At 43.7% G+C, this 21215-nt stretch overlaps 1 protein-coding gene and 2 pseudogenes across 25 annotated transcripts in view; 2 read left to right on the forward strand and 1 right to left on the reverse strand.

Annotated features, from left to right (window-relative positions):
• The window catches only part of RBFOX1 (RNA binding fox-1 homolog 1), a 1358182-nt gene that overhangs the window by 625823 nt on the left and 711144 nt on the right, over nt 1–21215 (reverse strand). The window lies entirely within an intron of this gene.
• On the forward strand, nt 411–529 carry LOC118607542 (annotated as a pseudogene).
• On the forward strand, nt 18977–19095 carry LOC118607025 (annotated as a pseudogene).

Raw genomic sequence — 21215 nt, forward strand, 5'->3', positions numbered from 1 at the left:
GTTATTTTGAGTGAAGGTAATTGAGACCCTGTGGACTGATGAGAAACTTTTACTTCTCTCTTAAAAAAATTTAAATCAGAGGCCTTGCCCATAATAAGAAGCATTGCTAGAAATAAGCTTTTATGACCTCTCTAGAGGGCAGGAGGAACTTCTAATTACTGAATCTCTTCTCTTGTCATTGACTCTCCTCTCCTCTGAGCCTCAAGTATCTGGCCTCATCCTTAGCTCAGAATGTCATACACACCTGATTTTAACTTTCTGTCTTTGACCCTCTCCGTATGTGGGGCTCCCATACATATGTACGCAATTAAATTGGATTACTCTTTCTTGCTAATCTCTTGTGTTGATTTAGTTATTAGACCAGTTGGAAGAACTCAGAATGGTTCTTCTTCTAAAACAACCCCAGTTAAGTCTATGGCCACACCACCCTGAACAGGCCTGATCCTGTCTGATCTCGAATGCTAAGCAGGGTCCAGCCTGGTTAGTACTTGGATGGGAGACCACCTAGGAAGACCAGGTGCTATAGGCATAAAAAAATAAAAATAAAAATAAAATAAGGGATTGTAAACTGACAAGGTCCTTGCAATCTGAGGTCAACCAAGGGTCACCTCGCCTAAAAAATAAAGAAATAACCAGATAAATAAATAACCAGATAAATAAATATAAGAATAAAACAACACCATTTAAGGCCTTGGCATTGGAGCTCCACTTGCTTGATGCTAATTTCAATTCTGCTGCTAGTTCCCTTCATTTTCTTGAGTGAATAACTTAATCTCCCTGTGCCTCAGTTTCCTCATCTGCACAATAGGATCAGCATTAGCACCTATTTCAGTGTGGATTGCATGAGTCGCTAATAAGCTCAGGACATGCGAGGTCTTGTCACGCTGAAAGCACCACAGGAGAGAAAACATTCTAATGATCATCTCCCACTTATTGCCAATCACATCCGCCTTTTTAAAATTCAGACAACATGGCCACTCCACCCATATTTCTAAAAATCATAATGAAGACTGCATTCACCAGTGATGTGATTACTCTAGCCCTGAACTTTCCACTGTTCACACTTCAGTAGTATTTATACCTTGATCCACAACAAGGAAGCAGTGATTTACCCTCCGTCAAAGCACCCTACAAGAGAGACTCTGCAGTACAATGCCCTTGGCCGAGACCCATGAATACAGAGCCTGGATAAACTCACCTTCCGCTCCAGGGAGGAGCCATGTAACTAACACTCACTTCCCAACACTCGAGGGAGGGAGGAAAGTCTAGAGATGATAAAGGAACATTTCTAACTGTTGCAACTATCATTTGTTAAGCACCTAATACATGCCACACACTGCACTAAGTGCTTCGCGTTCATTATCTCCTGTAATCCTGGGAGGCGGGTGTTAGCCCGGCTTAAGTTCACCGCGAGAGGAAGCAAGCTTAGACAAGTGAAGTGGTGAATTGCCCAGGATCACCCAGCACGGAGCTGGGGATTCCGACCAGGCTCTTTCAGACAAAGGCCCTCTGAGCTTTCAGCTTTCCAAAGGGCCCTGCTGAGAAGTTCCTCAATGCTTCTCAACAGGAACGCTGTCGACCAAAATGTAAGCTACACGTTTCCATGGAGTCATTTGCTCCTTTGCCAGCGAATCACTGGAGATACGTCTGCTGATGGACCAACGGCTCAGACGAACCCGAGGTAACTGATGCCACTGCCACCCGCCGAGAAGTGAAACTGGAAGCGCCGCGACTTCTCGTGGGGTTCTTAAAATTCTGAAAACGGTACTGGGATCTTACTCCCACTACTGCCAAGTCGAGAGCCTCCGCCCTAAAAAAATACACGGTCATTGAGGAAAGACCCTGGGTGGGATGTGCTAGCTTTATGGCAACGTGATCGCTGCTTTTGATGCTCCCTCTGGACCAAAAAAAAAAAAAAAAAAAAGATCCAGGAAATGACTTTTAAAAATTGTAGGTGGGGTGTCTTCGATGGGGGACCGATCAGAGGCCAGAACCCAAGCTTGTCCTGTAGGCAGGAGTGGGCCTCCACTTCCTCAGTGAAGGTGGGGAGGAATTGTACCTGGATCTACTGTTTGGGGCACTTAACACGACTGTGTTCCAGATGCTAGCTTTATGGAGCCCATGTCCCGCCTGGGAGTCAGCATTTCCTTCTTCCCCAGCCATGTGCACCGCTGAAGTGTCTGGGCAGAATGTCCCCCAGCACCCCGAGTCTTATTTTAAGGTGCCTACCTGAATTACCTTTATGGCATTTTTGAGCCCTGAATGTCTGAAACTGGGAGAGGAGACCCAGATACAGAGGATATATGAATTGGGGCTCTTTCGTGGGGTGGAAATGTATTAATATTTAAGTTATACAACAGGAAAAGATACACAGCTTGCAGCGACTTGAACTGTGTCCCCCAAAAAGATGCATCCAAGTCCTAACTCCTGAGAGCATGAATGTGACTTTCGTGGAGCAGTGTCTTTGCGGATGTAACTAATCCGAGGACCTCTAGTTGAGTTCGTCCTGTTTTTAGGACGGGCCCTAAAAGGGTGTTCTTACAAGAGAAAGAAGTGGGTGCCGACACACCTACACGTGTGCGCGCACACACACACACACATGCACACGGAAGAAGGCCCTGTGGAAACGGAAGCGGAGACCGGAATTATTTGGACGGGCCACGGAACGTCGGGAGCCACCAGACGCTGGAAGGAGGAGGAGCCTCTCTAGAGCCCTCCGAGGGGGTATGACCCTGCAGGGCGCACTCAGTGTGCCTTCCTTCTCCCGCGGCTTCTCCCCAGGTGGTGAGAACACAGCCACCAGCAGCGGCTGGGGACCCACACCCTCCCCGCTTAATCCCCCAGGCGCTTGGCCATTCGGTCCAGGCTGGCGTCAACGCCCATCCCCGAACCAATCGCTACAGTCCTGGGCTCACTGAGGTGGTCAGTGTCTCCCTTCTGGACCCTCAGCGGCTACTAAAAAGTGAGAATGGGACCACCAGGGAGACGAGAAGCTGGTCCTTTCTCCAGGGCAGGGGGAGTGTGATCCTGTGATTGATAATAAGGAATATACGTTTGATCTTTCTCCTGGATTCGGGCATAGAGCTCCTAAAACCTTCTTAATTCCTTAAGTGATGAGAGCAATAAAGGTGTCTCATGTTAGGTTAATGAGGTTACTTTTGGCCCTCACTTAAGGGTGGTGGCTGGTTGCCTGGAGAACCAACCGCGTGACCAGTGGGAGGAAACAGAAGCTGGAGGCTGCAGGAAAAAGGTGAAGGGATTAAGAAGTACAAATTGGCAGTTCCGAAACAGTTACAGGGACGTAAACTACAGCATCAAGAATACAGTCGATAACATTATTACAAACTAATAACACGGTATCGGGGGCGGGGGCACTAGACTTATTAAGGAGGTCATCTTGTAAGTTATATGAATGTCCAACCACTGCGCTGTACACCTGAAACTAATATTGAGTGGCCGGTGATTTAATCCGTCATGATTATTAATGCGGCCTCCATAAAAACTCAAAAGGTCAGGGTTCACAGGGCTTTTGGGATGGTGAACAGATGGAGGTGCTGGGAGGGTGGCGAGTTCAGAGAGGGCACGGAAGCTCTGCGCCCCGTCCCCCCGTTCCTGGCCCTGCCCGTCTCTTCCACCCGGCTGTGCTTGGAATGTACATCCTTTGACAAAACCAGTGCCCTAGTAACTAGAGTGTTTCTCTGAGTTCTGTGAGCTGCTCTAGCAAATTAACCGAACCCAGCGAGGGGGGTGTGGGAAGCTCCCACATAGAGCCGGTCAGTATGATGCACGGGTGGTGAGCTAGACCTGAAAAACGGGCACGTGGAATTCGGGAAGAGGCCGTCTTGCGGGATGGAGCCCCTGACCTGTGGCATCTGACACAGCAGTTTCAGTGTCAGGATTTAGTTGACTGGTAGGACATCCAGCTGGCGTGCGGAGAATTGCTTGGCGCGGTGCGAAATACAGTGGGAATGGGTTGCCGGAACCGCTACAGGAAGGACAGGTGAAGAGAAGGCAGGAAAGGAGAAAGGTGGGGGTAAGTTTGGACGCAGGTGAGAAGAGCCCAGAGGAAGGGCTGTAGGGAGGAGGAGGGGATACCCAAAGAGTCGCCGACCCCCTGGGCTCACGCGGACCCGGAATTAGTGAGAGAGAAGCCACTCCCTGGATCACGGACCGGGAATTAGAGGGAAGCCACTCCCTGGCGATCGGCCCCAGAGATGGCATTTCACTCCCATATCTTTGAGAGATTAGAAAACAGAGAAAGTGTAATATGCCTGAGCTCTTTCTCCTCCTCAGAAATGCAGCTTCGCAAAACCTGCCCGTCCCCTAAGCTTAGCGAGCAGAGGTACTTTTCAAATAACGTCCGAAGCCCAGCGAATGTTTTGAACGTTCACAGATGAAAAGGCATGGGCTCCCCAGTCCCCGGTATTGTGCAAAGGTGGGTTTTAATTTCCGAAAAGACAAAACCAAGAGAGAAAAAGGAAAATGCATATCTTCTCACACTTAAGAACTATAATATTACTTAGCTGGTGAAGTTTTATTCTGAAAAATGACTGTCAATTATGATTAATATTCTCCTTATAATTAATTCAAAATCTTATTAAAATCAAACTTTTATAACTTTACATAGAACCACGCTGCCCATGTCAGGATGGAGAATATGCCTCGCCATTAATTTCACCTGTATCATTTCTCAGTTCTCAAAAAAAAGGCAATAAAAGATACTCCTTGAAAATCAGCAATGCCAGGCCACCCTCATCTCCATAATGACACAATTTCCAATTCACGCCTCATTTTCATTAATGTTTCTGGCCATAAATTTTTAAGCATATGATAAAAAATTTCTGAAGCGGCATAAAACTAACATGAAGAGGGAGTTCATTAGCATGTGACCCTAATTAGAAATTCCATATTAACTTCCCGTTTCTACTTGTGCATGTCCAATAACAAAAACCTCTATTCTGGACCCGCATTCGCATCTTTTGGAGGGAATATTCCTTTTGGTTGTTTCATTCTCTGGCTTTATTTTTAAAACAACCCATGTGTTTCCTCTGTTATTTGAATAAGTCAACAGACAATTGTATCACAGAACGCCTTTTGTATCACAAATTATCCAGAAGAATTGTGAGAAGGTCCTTGCCCAATGCTTTATTAATGATACCAGATCATAAAAAGGGGGGTGGGGTGGGGGGGAATATGCTGACTCCGTCTCTTTTCTAATGTTGGGTGATAAAAATGCTACTTCAGGATTCAGAAGGTTAAGTTCTAATGTGTATTTTGAATAGAGTGTGTTGGAATAATTGCCTCATAAAGCAAAGCATTGCCCGCCTGCTAATGGCTCCATAGTGCCATGCTCAGCAAAGACGGCCAAGCTTACTGGAAAAAATGCTGTGCCTCAACTTTTGTAGCCCTCCCATATTAAGTTAACTTTCCCCTCCCCTTGCTTTTTCAAAAAAGGTGTAAAATACAGTCACCCGTTTTGCAGCTCAGTCTTTAAGTTCAGTGAAAGCTCCTCTCCAAAAAACAGCCCCTCGATGAACTGTGACTTGTCCCCTCCCACACTGTGCTTGGGCGGGTCTTCCGTAACCAACAGAATGTGCTGGAAGTGATTCTATGTGACTTCTGAGGCTAGGTCACAAGTCTTGTAGCTTCCGCTTGAGTCCCTTGGTACATGTGCTCCAAGGAAAGTCAGGCACCATGTAAGGGGTCTGGCTAATCTGAGACCACCATGCTATGAGGAAGCCCAAGCTATCAACACGGAAAGGGGAGGTGTGTGGCCATCAATGAGTTGTCCTAGCTAACCCCGCCCAGATGCCAGACAAGTGAGAAAAAGAGCCAGCATGTACCTCCAGCCCAGTCAAACCCTCAGATGACTACAGCCCCAGCTGCAATCCACTGCAAACACCTGAGAGACTCCAAGCCAGAACTGTCCAGCTGGGTCCACTGGACCGTGATGGATGACACAAAATCTGTTTCGAGCCGCTAAACTTAGCAACTTTTCGATATGATGCAACAGATAACTGGAACATCGTTCTAGGAAGAGTAAGTAGGGAATGAAGGCGGTGGATTTCAATCACTCATTTCTGTCTCCCACACCTGAGCAGAGGCAAGAGTCCAAACGGCACCCATTTGTCCTTGGTCTTCAATTCCACGTTTCCATTCGATTAGAGTCTTTCATATTATCTCTTTGAGAAGTGTATGGGGGTTGCTGCATGTGGCCTTCTCATGACAAAGACCCGAGGAACTGGAAGGAAACGGAGCCTGTTCGTTCCTTCCCTGAGGCCAAGCTTGACACAGAAGGCATTCAGTGCCAAAGGACTCGGGGGAATGGTTAATGTAGGAGATGGCAAAGCAGAGGGGAGACTTCCTAAAAACTCATCGCCCACTGTAAAGTCCCACTAATCACAGCAGAGGCCCCTCTCCTCCAGCTCTCCCCAGACTCCACAGGTCCTGCCTCTTTGTGGGCTCTCCTGTCTACAGTCCTCAGCCTTGACCTTGTTTTCTCCGTGAGTTCTCTGAGTTAGCCATTTGGGCAGCTCCCTCTGACAACCCCACCTCTGCAGCCCTTCCTCAGATTTGCAAAACAAAGCGAAGGTAACCAGCTTGATCAAAAAGGTGTCCCCGCCCTCATTCAAAATAGGTTTGGGGGAGGATAAGATGGCAAATACCATTGTTTTTCCCTCTTCTTGTTCTCGTATGAGGAATAGAATATTACACTGAGATGCTCACAGAGAAACAAAAACTGTCCTTTGAAAAAGTGAGCAATGAACTGAGCTAATTTCATGAGATTCACATTTTGCTTGCATATGATCATTCCTTTACCAGTGGGATATAGAACAAAAATTTCATAACATTAGTCAGTTAGTGCAGAATGCAGAGGGATGCATCTGTGTGTATGTGCGCGCGCGCGCGTGTGTGTGCATGTATGTGTGTGTGCATGTGTGTGTGTGTGCGTGCATATGTGCATGCACTGGGAGAGTTTAAAGATGAAGGTGGGAAAGGATAATTTATCTGCAACCTACTACAGCATGCCATAGATTCCCCATATTAAATTTCATTCTTATAACAGCCTTGTAAGGTTGGAAAAAGTAGCCTTCCTGACTTGATAGATGAGGACACAAGGATTCAGAGAGGAGAGGTGACTTGCCTTAGGTTATAAAGTTGGTCGGCAATAGAAATCAGGTTTGAACTCCCTCCATCAGCCTCCGAACCTGGCTCCCAAATCAGGCCAGGCTTCGTGATGCTCTGGAGAGCCTATTATTTGAATTCAGCCCTATACCTACTTGGGAACCTGCTCTTATAGCAGACTCTGTGGATGAACCTGGCTGATGTCAGAGGATGACTCTAGAAAAGTCATTCCTCTCTGGGCCTCAGTTCTCCACCTGCAAAATGAGGCGTTTGTAGGAAGCTATTTCTAAGGACCTAGGACTATAAATTAACATTGCATGGGGTGGACAAAGAGTGAAGATACTAATGATGTATTATATCTTAACCATCATATTTTTTATTAAAACAAATGTTTCGACAAAATTATGTTATAAACAGAAACGTGTTCCTGCCTGACAATTTATAGTCATGTAATTTAAAAAATGCCAATCATGAAATGCATAAGAACAACACGTCGAAGCATGCTGGAGCTACTAATAAATGGGGGCATGTTACTGCAAACATAAATCAACTCCTCAGACCTTAAAACGCTGTAAATAAGCAAGTCCCTGTGTCAGAATGGTGTGATGACCAGAACAGTTGCCCTGATTTATCACATAGCACCCTCATAATCAACACCCCGCTGATCTGCGACTTTCCTTTCACTTAAATACGCCAGTAACTTTTTGACATTAGAATAAATCGACGCCACTCGAACTAACATCTAACTTCAAAAATGCCTGCGAAAGTGACTGACAGTTTAGGGGTCCTCTGCTATTGTGTGTTGGAGCCTTGTGGACAAAGTTTTACTTCTCCCTTGCCATCATCTGAGGGATATGCGGACTGGGCTTGATATCTCATCTTGATTTTTGAGTAGGACCTATCAGGTTTGTGAAAAGGTAAACACTTTTATAAGTTACAGGTTACTCTTCTTTCATAAAAGGGATAATAATGAAGAGAGGAAAAAACATTCCAGAAACAGCTGGTTTTGGCCACCAACAGGCAAAGGATGAGTCAGTTAAATCCATCCAGCAATTGTTCTTTCTTGTGAATATTAATCGCCAACTGGTTTGAGATCTTGACGTCTACCTATAAATCTATAAAATTAATCCTCATTCTTTATGTACATAAAAGTATATGTGTGTTGTGTGTGTACATGTGTGTGTGTGGCATGCTCATGAGAACACTGTGCTCTCTCTGTTAAAAGTTCTTACATTATTCTTGGCAGAGCCTCCTTCAATCGCCTGTCTCAAGGTAGTTCTGATTTATTTCTGTTCTATTTGTTTCAACTTAAGGTTTCACTTGAAGAAGGTGCCCCATGGAAAAGAAAAGTCTGAAAGAGCTGGACACACATAGTCAGCCTAGCAAAGCATAAAGAAATTATCATGGTTATTTTTTGGCCAATTCAAAGAAGCACACACCTTAGTTAATACTGATTGGAAGGCCTTCACAAAACATTTTAACATTTGTGACTTGGTTTCTCCACCTACAAAATGGAAATAACAATGCTTAATACACATTGCCAGGCTAAGCGAGGATGTACAGTTCTCTCGCTGATGCTTTGGGTTTAGTTTCCTTGGTTTAAATTAACTACTGTGTCAAAAGTAGAACTTTATTTTTTCTACACATGTAAATGATGAGAGGTTTTTTTGTTTTGTTTTGTTTTTTTGTTTTTTTCCAGACACCTCCTGGGATGAGGAGAGCATCACCTTCAGGTTGTTTTTCTAGAACCAAGAATCGACAGACGTGAAAATGAAGGTTCTGCTTCGGCAGGGAAGGCTTTCTCTATCAGAGGCGCCATGTTGACGATGGCTCTGTCTCTGCACAGGACGTCTGCGGCCATGTTCAGTGAGGCACACGGCAATAGTTTCCAGAAAGTTAAAAGGACGTGGCCGTGATTAATCACACACAGAAGGACTGTCTGGTTCAGCGGCGGCCACGGTATTTCCCTCCCACGCCCCCTTCCATAATGTTGCCCCTCCCCCATCAAGAGGTGGTAGCTGCGGCACCTTGCGTGGGGGTGAACCTGTTTCTGCCTCACCGATTCTATGTGGTGGAAGCAATGCCATGCGTACGATGTCTAGCTACCCTCTCTCCCTCTAGTCTCTCCACCTTGACAGAGAGATCTGAGTAGTCCCAGCTATTCCAACCCCGATATAGATTGAATGTTTGTGGTCCCTACCCCCGCAAGAAAAAGTCATATATTGAAACCTACCCCTCAGTGTGATGGTTTTTGGAGGAGGGGATTTTGGGAGGTGATGAGGTCAGGAGGGTGGAGCCCCCATGAATGGGATCAACATGCTTATAAGAGAGACCCCCACAGAGGACCCTTGCTCCTTCCACCATGTGAGGACAAAGTGAGAAGTACCCCATCCACGAACCAGGTAGTGAACCAGACATTATGAATTAGACACTGAATCTCCTGGCACCTTGATCTTGGGACTTCCCAGCCTCCAGAACTGTGAGAAATAAATTTCTGTCGTGTATAAGCTACCCAGTCTGTGGCATTTTTGTTGTAGCATCCCAAATTGTTTAAAGTAAGCTCCTATTCTCTGAGTCTATTCAGCCCAGAAATGTAAGGAAAACCTTCAAAACAACCCCAGACCCAGCTACCATCTTTGGAACCACAAGAAAAGTTTTGAAGGAGAACTGCCTACCTGACGTGACCTCAATAGCCAGACTTTTGAACAAAAATAAGTGAACGTTCTTATTTTAAGCCACTATTTTAAGCCGATTTGTTAGCTGGAACACCTTGCAATCATAATGAAAGATCACCCCAGTTTCCAGGATATAAGCAGCTGAGCCGGACACTTCCGAAAGATGAGTGACTCTATTATGCTTCATTTATTCTCCTGGCTGCTCTCTACTGAGTTAAACAGAAAAAAGGTGAGCTAGGTAGTAGACCCACTGACACCTGTTGTGATGGAGACCTTCTGTCCCAGGACTAAGTGAAAGTCATCTATCCATGTTTCACGGTTCCATGTCTCTTCCCTGTACAACAGCAGCTTCCCAGGGTAATTGTCCTAAGCCAGCCTCTTTTTCCGTTCCTCAACTCAGTCTGCCCTTTGCTTCTTTCTGCATCTTTGGGAGAGACTTAGAGCTTCTATATAAGACACATAGCACCTGGATGTATACTGTATTATCTTAATATTACAGAAAAACTTTTCCTAATTCACATATAATTTCCAAGCCAAGGGAAAAATTGCCAAATGCATTTTCTGTTTGTTCAGCTTCAATCCAATCAAGTCATCAAACATTTACTGAACATCTACTCTCTGCCAGGCTCTGGGGACACCAAGCTCCTGAGTCATTATTCTTGTTCGCAGGATGCATATGGTATAGTGAGTAGGGAGCTGTGGGGGTGGGAGGGGTGGGAGGGGCAGGAGGGCATGGGGACAGGCATCTAAACAAATAACTGTAATTCGATGGAATGATACAGTGGGTGTGATGCAGAGGAGCATGTAGTGTTCTTAAAGATGGGTGTGTAGGGAAAACTCTATCAAAGCAAAGACCTGACCTAGCTTCATAAGAGGAAGAGTTCAGTGAGCAGAGGAGGTGAGTACGGTGTTCCTTCCAGGTGCGGCTTGAGCACAGACAGCAGAACGAAGAAGAAATTGGAAAGTCTGTGTTATGAACTGAATTGCGTGTCCCCTCAGCATTCATGTGTTGAAGCCCTAACCCCTAATGTGGCTATATTTGGAGAATGGACCTTTAAGCAGGTAACTAAGGTTAAGTGAAGTCGTAATGGTGGGGCCCTGATCCCACAGGACAGGCATCCTTGTGAGAAGAGGAAGAGACACCAGGGATGTGTGTGTACAGAGAAAAGGCCAAGTGAGGACACAGCAGGAAGGAAGGCGGTCCATTCACATACGGAAGGTTTCCTCTCCCCTCACATCTCTTTCAGCTTTATTTAAGCACATCCCTACATCCTTCCTGAGAACATATGTTCCCAGCTGGTTGAAATAAGGCCAGTTGAAGACAGAAGCTCCATGCTCCCATCTGTTCCTTCTCTTAGGGAACCAGGGAGAGTGATTAAGATTCAAAACGCTCAGGTTGCAAACTCGCACCCAGCTGTCTTTATAATCTTATCTTTTAGAGACAGTTTAAATCATGTCCCACCAGTGGGAAGAGTGACCTTATTTCGAAATAAAGGCAAAAAAAATAAATAAAAAGATTAGCCTTGCACTCAACATTTTGGCAGATTCCTAAAAGATAGCTGGAGGGCTAGTGTAGAGTCTTAACTCTCTCTTCCACAGGAAGAATTCAATCACAGCCAGCATTTCCTGAAACTTTACCAGGTGCCCCGCACTGTGCTAGAGGTTTAGCAGGCATCATCTCGTTACATCCTTAAAACTCTTCCCTAAATGGGCACTGACATTATTGTCTCAGATGAAGAGCCTGAGGCGAAAAGAGCTTAAATCACTTGCTCCAGGCAACACCACTAAAAAACCGTGGAGCTGGAATTCAAATGCGACTCATGAGGCGCCAAAACCCAAACCCAAACAAAAATCGTTTTAGGTGTTTGGAGACCAAGTTTCAAATGCAAGGAGCTTATAGGCAGGAAGGTTTTCCTGAGCAGCAGTAATGGTGGGGTAGGGGAAATAAAACAGGGAAGGGAAGGCAAGCTGAACAAGTCCATTATTAAGCTAGCTGACATTGAAGGTAGAGCTTATTTCCACCAGGGTGGGGGGTAAGGATGGAGTGCATACTTTATAGCTCCCATAAGTAACGCAGGGCCAGCATTGGGCCAGCTGGGCAAATCTGGCCCATGGATTGCTTGTAAATAAAGTTTTATTGGAACGCAGCCATGCCCATATGTTATTGTTATGAAAGCAGGCTGCTTTCCTGCTACAATGGCAGAGTCAAGCAGTTCCAAGAGAGTTCAAAAGGCCCCAACATCCTAAACTATTTACTATATCTGGTCCTTTATTGAAAAATACTTGCCAACTCTTAAGAGGCAAGGAAGCTGGAGTATTTCTATACCAAATCCTAAATCACACATTGAAGGTTACTGGGGCAAGGGTGGTGTAATTCCCTAGCACTTCCAACCTCACATTTGTGTGGCAAAGACCTCAAGCCTAAAGACTCATGTAGAAGTGGAGACAGACTGACTTGAAACGGTCAATGCCCACTGCAGCTGGGGTAGGGTAGGTACTAACGGCCTGTGTTACAAAGGTAAACAGGAAAGTTGCAAACTGGTGGCCCATTAGCCATAAATTTGCTTGTTCAGCCATATGGTATTTCCAAAAAAAAAAAAAAAAAAAACCGTAAATTGATAGATTTTTCCACTTAAAAAATCTAAATTCCAGCTCTTCAAAAAAAAAAAAAAAAAAAAAAAGTCCGGCACCATTGAGCCTACATTGCTGTATGAACATTTAGAAATGGCATACACTGTGTCCAGGTCATGAACTGGCCAGCTTTGATTGATTATATTAACTGCTTGGTACTGGGTAAGCACCTGAGTTTGAGACCCCTGGTGTACACATTATCAGCATCATAATAGGCTAAGAGAGGTTACATGACTTGCCCAAGGACATGTGACAAGTAAGTGGCTGAGCTAGAACTTTGCTGCCAATTTGCTTCCCTAAGCAGTCTGAGGTCACAGCTCCCTTTTGTCCACACTCTCATCCCTACTTACTACACCTGCACCTCTGCATGACCCCCATAAAAGATCTTTGGATGTAGAGCTGGCCTCTGCTCCATCCTCTCAAAGCCTGAATAATGCATTAGAACACGAGATGCAGAATGTTAAGATAAGAATAAATGCTGCCAAAAGTCACGACCCTCTTCACCCAGGAGGAGCAAAGACTACTCAATACAGCAGTCAGCCACTTCTCTGTCTGCCCTCATTCTTATGGACAGAATAGCTGAGCGCTGCAAATTCTCACCTACCTAGGAATCAGCCATCACCAATCCACTGGAGTTGCTAATTGGAGTCTGATAAATCATATCCAAAGCCTTATTTCCCTCAGGGTTTTTCCCCCAGTTTGGACGGATGAGATACTCCTATGTAAGGTAATGCATGGTATTGGGGTTTATCCAGGTATAAAAAGGGCATAAAATGTGCACAGAAAACCACATAATAAACCTAGAAACAGGGAGGGGATTCTTGTTCTCTTGCAACTGAGATATATAGAAAAACAGGACAGTAGCTCAAGAATCAACCTGAGACTTAGGAGAGCCTATCTCTTAATTCGCGTTTGTCATAGGAGAAGTTCTCCAAAATACAGCGGAATGCTGTAACTTGTTTTTGTTTCTACTGCTACCACTCTGATCCAAACCATCATCACCTATGAGGGGAGAGAAACAGGTAGGGCAAGGAAAGGAGCCAGCAAGGATGAAGTCAGCAAGGATGGAGCATCAGGTAGAGTCCAGCCACAGTGCGATCCATAGTTTTGGGGCTCTGTAGAGTGAAATGCTCTGCAGAGTTGTCCCACCTTAAGGCAAAAGGGCTAGCCTTTTTGTACCTGGATCAGTCATTGCCAGTTGGCTGCTCCTTTGGGGGGTAGGGTGTCACCTTTTAGGAAAGGAAGGTGAAAACCATTTGGCCAAGGGCAGGTCTGCAGAGAAGGGGCAGCTGGAAATGATTAGCAAGGAACGAGCATTGCAGCTGAGAGATGGATGCACCAGCTCAGTAAAGAGATCTGGTCTGGGCATCAACAGCATCTAGGAAAAAGGCACTCAGAGATCTGATTCCCAGCTTCTTTATTTGGGTTCTGGGTAAGAAAGTTTTGAGGAATCCAGTTTGCTTTGTTTAGCCATGAAACACCTCCCAAAGGTGCATGATGATTTTGAGCTTTGGCCTTGAACCTTGAGATTACCCCAGAGCTGTCCCTTGGATACTTCGGATTGTTAGCACCACACTATGTCCACCCAGAAAACCTGTCCTCAAAACCCATTCACCAGGCAGCTGTCTCCCCTGATAGTGACTTGGAGACAATATGTAATAACCATTTTAAGATTTTCTTGCCACTAGAGAGTCTTTGTCTCTCAAGAGAGTCCCTAATTAGTCACTATCCCCAGGGACTCCTCAATCTCAGCCTTGCATAAAAATCAGATAATATCCCAAACTTCTCTTCATCCCATCTGGCCTTCAGCTCTGCCATAGCATCTTCCCCTACCCTTACATGTCCACTATATCTTGATCACCAAATAGCCTGGAGATGGGGATGTTGTCGGCATAATTAAAGCTCAACCTGATCTGTTAGACCCTGCTTCTCTATAGTGAGTATGTATTCATCAGCCTTTTACTTTCTAGTATAGACACCACTTCTCTCACATCTACCAGACCCAACTCATTTTTTTTTATATCCATCCATCATCCTTCCTTACCATCAGCTCTATCTCTATAATAGATCCTCTTTATAGACAAAATCATTCACCTCCTGATAGGTACGGAGGGTCAGGGGGATCACTGAGCATGGAGGGGAGTTCTTGCCAAAATTTCAAATCTGCTGGGGGGCAGAGGCTAGAAACTTCCAGAAATTCATCAGCACAATTCCCTACTGGCAAAGAGAGAAGGACCAAAGGTGTATAATGCTTCTACTATATGTTAGAGGGTTTTCATGCGTAATTAAAATCAGGGGCTTCCTAATTCTACAAGTGAGAAAACTGAGGTTCCACATGGCTGAGTTTCTTGTTGGAAGCCACACAAATTTAAATAAATAGATGATAAATAGATAAATCTCATTTGAATCCAGCTCTGTCTGGCTCCATAAACTGGGAGCTTCTTATTATATCATGCTCCCTCAAATGATGACAGGCCCGCTGATCAGACAGATGCCACAGACATCCTCCAAAAGACAGGAAAAAAAAGAGGACAGGAAGAATGCATATAATGATATTTCAAAGAGAATCTGATTATTGATTTAAATATATATATACACACATACACACACACATATACTCACGAGGTCCCTGAATATCCAATTTTTGGGTTCTCTCCAAAAGAATAGATTTGATTTAGGGGAATTTCATTAAAAGTTCAAAGAATTATTCTTCCCCTCATCAATATTTACCTGAATCATCACTATCATCCCCTGCTCATCAGTTTTTGCTGTGTGGACACAGCGGAGCTTAGAGGGGCTTTAGCTGGTCTTGAATCGTTAAGTTCCAGGAATTGACTGAAGGGAAGTGGGCATCGTGGTTGAGCCGTCTCTTTGAAAAATCTCAAAAATTTTAGCTTGATCCCAGCAGCTCACAGAGGCCCCTTACCAAAGGGGCAGCAACTGGGACCGACGCTCAAGCTCCTTCCCTTCCTTCACCATAAAAGAAATGCTATGTATGGTATAAATTATGCAAACTTTAAATATTATGCATGCCATTTTTACTGTCTCATTTAAGCAGGAGTTTTGATTAAATAATATATTTATGGAGCAGAATTCAGTAATAGACAGTAAATTACCAGGAGCCTTGACGTTTATCTTCCACCGTCTACATGAAATCCTCTTAATGAAAAAGTCTGAAACTTGGTTTAAATTCCATGCAGAACAGAGCAAATTCATTAACCTAAAGATAGATGTTTATAATATAGATAGTAAACATCTATTATATATATGTAAAACTCTGGAACAAATTTGTGATTCTAGGTAATTTATTTAGTTGTCATTTCAAAAAAAAATGGCCCAAAATAATGATTCATGTTGCATTCAAGACTGGGATATTTGTTTGAGAAGTGAAGGAAAAGCTATGGTTTTTATACATCGACTTTCAAAACTTAATAATTCAAATGTATATCTCTCCCATGAGAGAAAGGAGGCCTGGGGTCTCATTTCAGCTATGCCATTAATTAATGGTGTGACCTAGGCAGGTTGGTAAATTTTTCGGGGCCACACTTTCTTTAGCTTTAGGATGATAGGAAAAGGACAACATCTGTTCTAGGGCTAATCTTCCAGAGTTCACCACATGTCAAGGTAGATCTCCAAGTAAAGTCACTACCCTGGTGTTAAGAGCACATTCCATGACAAAATCTCCATTCCCCATTTCCTGTCGTCCAATCCAGGACAGCTCTAAAACACCCAACTGATATTCCCACGTAAACGACCTCACCAAAAACTAGAACATAACCAGGAAAAACTGGAAAGGAAACAAAACAACACTGAGTGTCTGAGAATGCTAGAATGTTGGGCATTTACCTCATTTAATCCTTACAGTATATCCCCGTATCACAGGAGGTGGCTCAAAAATTTTAGGTGCCCCTAACAATGATGATGAGAAGAGCAAGAGTAGTAATCGGTATATAGTCTGACTTTTTACTATGTTATGGGTAATGCTCTAAATGCTTTATTCATTTAATCCTTATGACAACACTATGATCTGGATTCAATATCATTTCCATTTTACTTATGAGAATATCAAAGAATGGAAAGGCTAAAAAATTGTGCAGGAAATGGCTTTAATTTAGGTGTTTGCCGCTGCAGAAAAGGAGAGAACCACGTTTTCTTCCTATAGTTTGTGTATTGCCCTGTCCCTCCTCACCCCTGCGAGACACGTATAAACAAATTGAACAAAACAAGGGAGTGAGCTGAATGTTAACCATACAGAGCTCAGGGGAAGACAGAATACTCCAAAACAACCTGAATAGGTAAACTTAAGGTCAGGAACCAAAGCTATGCCACTCTGAAATGCCCAATCTCATCTGATCTCAGAAGGTCAGGAGTCAGGAAGGAGAGGGTCTTTGGATATCCCCTGGGTGAAAGTGCGTGTCCTTAAACTTACCAAGGAATGTAGTGAAGTCCTGATAAAAAATGATGAGTGACTTTCAAGATGGCAGAGTAGGTCAACGTGCGCTCGCATCCTCTCACGATCACATCAAAATTACAAATGAACTACAGAACAGCCATCATTGGGAGCTGCCTCAAGCCTAACTCAACAGAAGTTTTACAACTGGGGACACAAAGAAGAGGCCACCTTCAGACTGGCAAGAGGAGTAGAGACACAGGACAGGCTGGTCTCACACACGCGTGTGGCAGTTGAGAACGGGAAGGATATCTCGGCTGCGAAATTCCTCCCGGAGGAGTGAGGGGTCCTGGGCCCACACTGGGCACCCAGGCCCAGGGTTCCAGTGCTAGGATGAGAAGTCCCCATTACTCCTGGTTCTGAAAGCAAGCGAAGTCGGCTGAGTGAGACGAAGGGCTGAGGTGGTCACAGACATTCTTCTTAAAGGGCCCGCGCACACACTTACCGCTGACGGATTCGCTCGCTCTGAGCTCCGGCGCCGGGGCAACAGCTCGGGAGGAGCCAGGGACACACGGGGAGGAACTGAGTCGTCTGGCTTCAGAGCGAGGGCTGGAAGGATGGCTTTCTCTGAGACAGAAGTGCTCCCAGAATCCTGTGTTCCTTCGTTGAGCCCTCCCTCACCTGCTTGCAGACCCGGGCGGGCGCCATAGTTGACTCTCCACCAACCTGACTGACCTCCTTCGCTCCGCCCACGTGATTCCCTGAGACCCCGCCCCCTGAACTTGCAGCGCCCCCAGGCCGCCTCTAGGGGCTTTTCCATGCAAATGGCCTGTCTTGGCTCATGATACAGACTTTCCTAAAATCTCTCAAAAGTTCACAAAACCTAACAAACAGCATCTGGCCTCAGAGTGCCCTGCACCTCTTGTGGAGCGGCCTCAAGCCCGGCACTAGTGGCAACCGGCCTTGGTTTGCAGCTTGGCCTCTAAAGGCATATTCAAGCCCAGCATGGGTGGTGGCCATCTGCAGATTGCTTGGTGGCATGCCAGGTGGCCCCAGGCAGGGCATAAGCTGCAGCTGAACTTGGCCTGTAGGAAGGCCCCTACCATAAGGCCCCAGCCTGCACACCCAGTGGCTGGCTTTGGATTAAAGAGGAGCACCAACGGAGGCCATGTCCAAGGACGATGCACGCAAAGGGCAGGCACTAGAGCCCCGCTAAAGTGAATCCTACCCTACAGGGACAGGCCCTGCACAACAGCTCCTCCACTGTAGTCACTGGCCAGGCCTCACAACCAATCACCCCAAGGGTCAATTATTCCCACTGATGTGCAAACAGCAACCAAGGCTCAACTACAACAGGAAGGCGCACACAACCCATACAGGAGACATACTTGGAGCACCTGGCTCAGGTGACCAGGGAGACTGTCGCTGGGCCCCATGGGACACTTACTACATAAAGTCACTGTACTAAGACCAGGTGACATAGCAACCCTACCTAATACATAGAATCAAACACAAGGAAGCAGCCAAAAAGGGGAGACAAAGCAATATGTCTCAAATGAAAGAACAGAACAAAGCTCCAGAAAAAGAACTCAACAAAATGGAGACAAGCAGTCTACTGGATGTAGAGTTTAAAACACTGGTTGTAAAAATACTCAATGACCTTAGGGGAAGAGTAGATGAACTCAGTGGGAACTTTAACAATTAGCTAGAAAACAAACATAGAAAGAAATAAAGAATACAATAACTGAAATGCAATACAATAACTAACTGCGCAAAGGAAGAACACGATAACTGAAATGAAGAATACATTTAAGGGAATCGAGAGATCTGATGAAGCAGAGGATTGAATCAGCTATTTAGAAGATAAAGTAAGAGAAAACACCTAATAAACACAGCAACAAGAAAAAAGAATCCAAAAAATGAGGGTAGTTTAAGGGGCCTCTGGGACAACATCAAGTATAACAACATTTGCATCATTGGGATACCAAAAGGAGAATGAAAGAAAATGAACACCTATGGGAAGAAATGATGAAAAACTTCGCTACCCTGGCCAAGGAAATGAAAACACAAGCCCAGGAAGCACAGAGAGTCTCAAGCAGGATGAACCCAAAGAAGCTCAATTCAAAACACATCATAATTAAAATGCCAAAGGTTAGTCCATGGCCATCCTCCTCTGAACAAGCCCAATCTCATCAGATCTCAGAAGCTAAGCAGGGTCGAGCCTGGTTAGTACTTAGATGGGAGACCATCTAGGAAGACCAGGTGCTATAGGTGTAAAAATTTTTTTTAAAAAATACATACATATTTATTTATTTATTTATTTATTTATTTATTTATTTATTTATTTATTTATATGGGATTTTAAGATGAGAAGGTCCTTGCAATCTGTGAGGTCAACCAAGGGTTGCCTAACCTAAACTATAAATTAAAAAAATAAATAAATAAAATGCCAAAGGTTAAAGATAAAGAGAGAATCTCAAAAGCGGAAAGAAAAAAAGTTAGTTACCTACAAGAGAGCTCCTATAAGACTGTCAACTGATTTTTCAACAGCATCTTTGCAAGTCAGAAGGGACTGGTGTGAAATATTCAAAGAGATGAAAAGCAAAGACCTACAACCAAGATTACTTTACCCAGCAAAGCTCTCATTTAGAATCAAAGGAAAAATAAAGAGATTCCCAGACAAGAAAAAGCTAAAGGAGTTCATCACCACCAAGCCAGTATTACAGGAAATGTTGGAGGGATTTCTTTAAGAGGAAGAAGAAGAAAAAAAGAAAATAGAGAAAAAGAAAAAGAAAGATGAATAATGTGAACAATAAAATGGCAATAACCATATACCTGTCAACAATTACTTTAAATGTAAATGGATTAAATGTTCCAATCAAAATAGGATGAGTGAACGGATAATAGAACAAGAATTTTACATATATGTTGCCTACATAAGACTCACTTCAGATTGAAAGACACACACAGAGAAAGTAAAGAATGGAAAAAGATGTTTCATGAAAACAGAAACAAACAAACAAAAAGCTGGGGTAGCAATACTTATGCTCGGCAAAATAAACTTAAAAACAAACTATAACAAGAGGCAAAGAAGAACCCAGTTATACCATTTTGGGGCATTTATCCAAAGAAACCTAAGAATTTACTTTGAAGAGTCATGTCAATGCATATGTTCATTGCAGCATTATTTACAATAGTCAACATATGGAGGCTACCTGGGTGTCCATCAGTGGGTGAATGGATAAAGAAGAGGTAGTACATATATACAATGGAATATTACTTAGCCATAAAAAAGAATAAAATCTTGCCATCTGTAGTGACATGGATGAACCTAGAGGGTATTGTGCTGAGTGGAATAAATCAGAGAGAGAAAGACAAATGTCATATGATTTCACTTCCACATAGAATCTAAAGAACAAAATAAACAAACAAAGCAGAAACAAACTCATAGTTACAGAGAATATTTTGAGGTTGCCAGATGGGAAGGGGGTTGGGTGGGGTAGGTGAAAAAGGGGAAGGAATTAAGAAGTACAAATTGGTAGTTACTAAATAGTTATGGGGATATAATGCACAGCATAAGTAATATAGTCAATAATACTGTAATAACAATGTACGGCATCAGATGGAAACTAGATTTATCGGGATGATCACTTTGTAAGTTATATAAATGTCTAATTACCATGTTGTACACTGGAAACAATTATAATACCGTATGCCAACTATAATTTTAAAATTTTTTAAATGCCAAAAAATAAAATAAAAAAATAATGATAATGAAAATTTAAAAAAATAATAATGATAATGAAAACAAAATAATGATAATAATGACAGCAATGATTTAGACTGGTGTAGTGTTTTGAAAATGTTTTCATAGTAAGCCCTTATGTGCACAGCATTCATTTCCATGGAGGGATGACCAATCTGTTCCATCCTGAAGTCTATTTCTAATCGATTGGTGGCGACTGCTGGAAGCAGTGAGGAGAGAGTGCTATCCAATTATTAAAGCTACATCCAGTCTCAATAACAAGGTGAAATAATCTTTCAGTGATATCTGCTATGGATGTGGAAAAGCATTCAAGGGTCCATTTTGCAGACCCCACCTGTGATGCTCACAATGACCCAGGGAGGGAGGTAGGACGTGTACCATTATTCCAGTTTCACAATGATGAAAAACTGAAGCTCAGAGAGATAACATTGTCCGTAGAATTGGTAAAAAAAAAAAAAAAAAAAAAAAAAAAAAAAAAAAAATTGAAACAATACAGATTCTCAAGTTATTAACTCAGAACTCTTTTTACTGTCTCATGTCTAGAATTATGAAAGAAATGTCCACTCAACCTGCTTTAATTTTAAGGAGCAATACAGTGAGTTTACATTTTCTGTGGAAGTTTCAATCT

This window comes from Rousettus aegyptiacus, unplaced genomic scaffold, assembly GCF_014176215.1.
Source record: "Rousettus aegyptiacus isolate mRouAeg1 unplaced genomic scaffold, mRouAeg1.p scaffold_m13_p_8, whole genome shotgun sequence".
NCBI classification, from domain to species: Eukaryota; Metazoa; Chordata; class Mammalia; order Chiroptera; family Pteropodidae; genus Rousettus; species Rousettus aegyptiacus.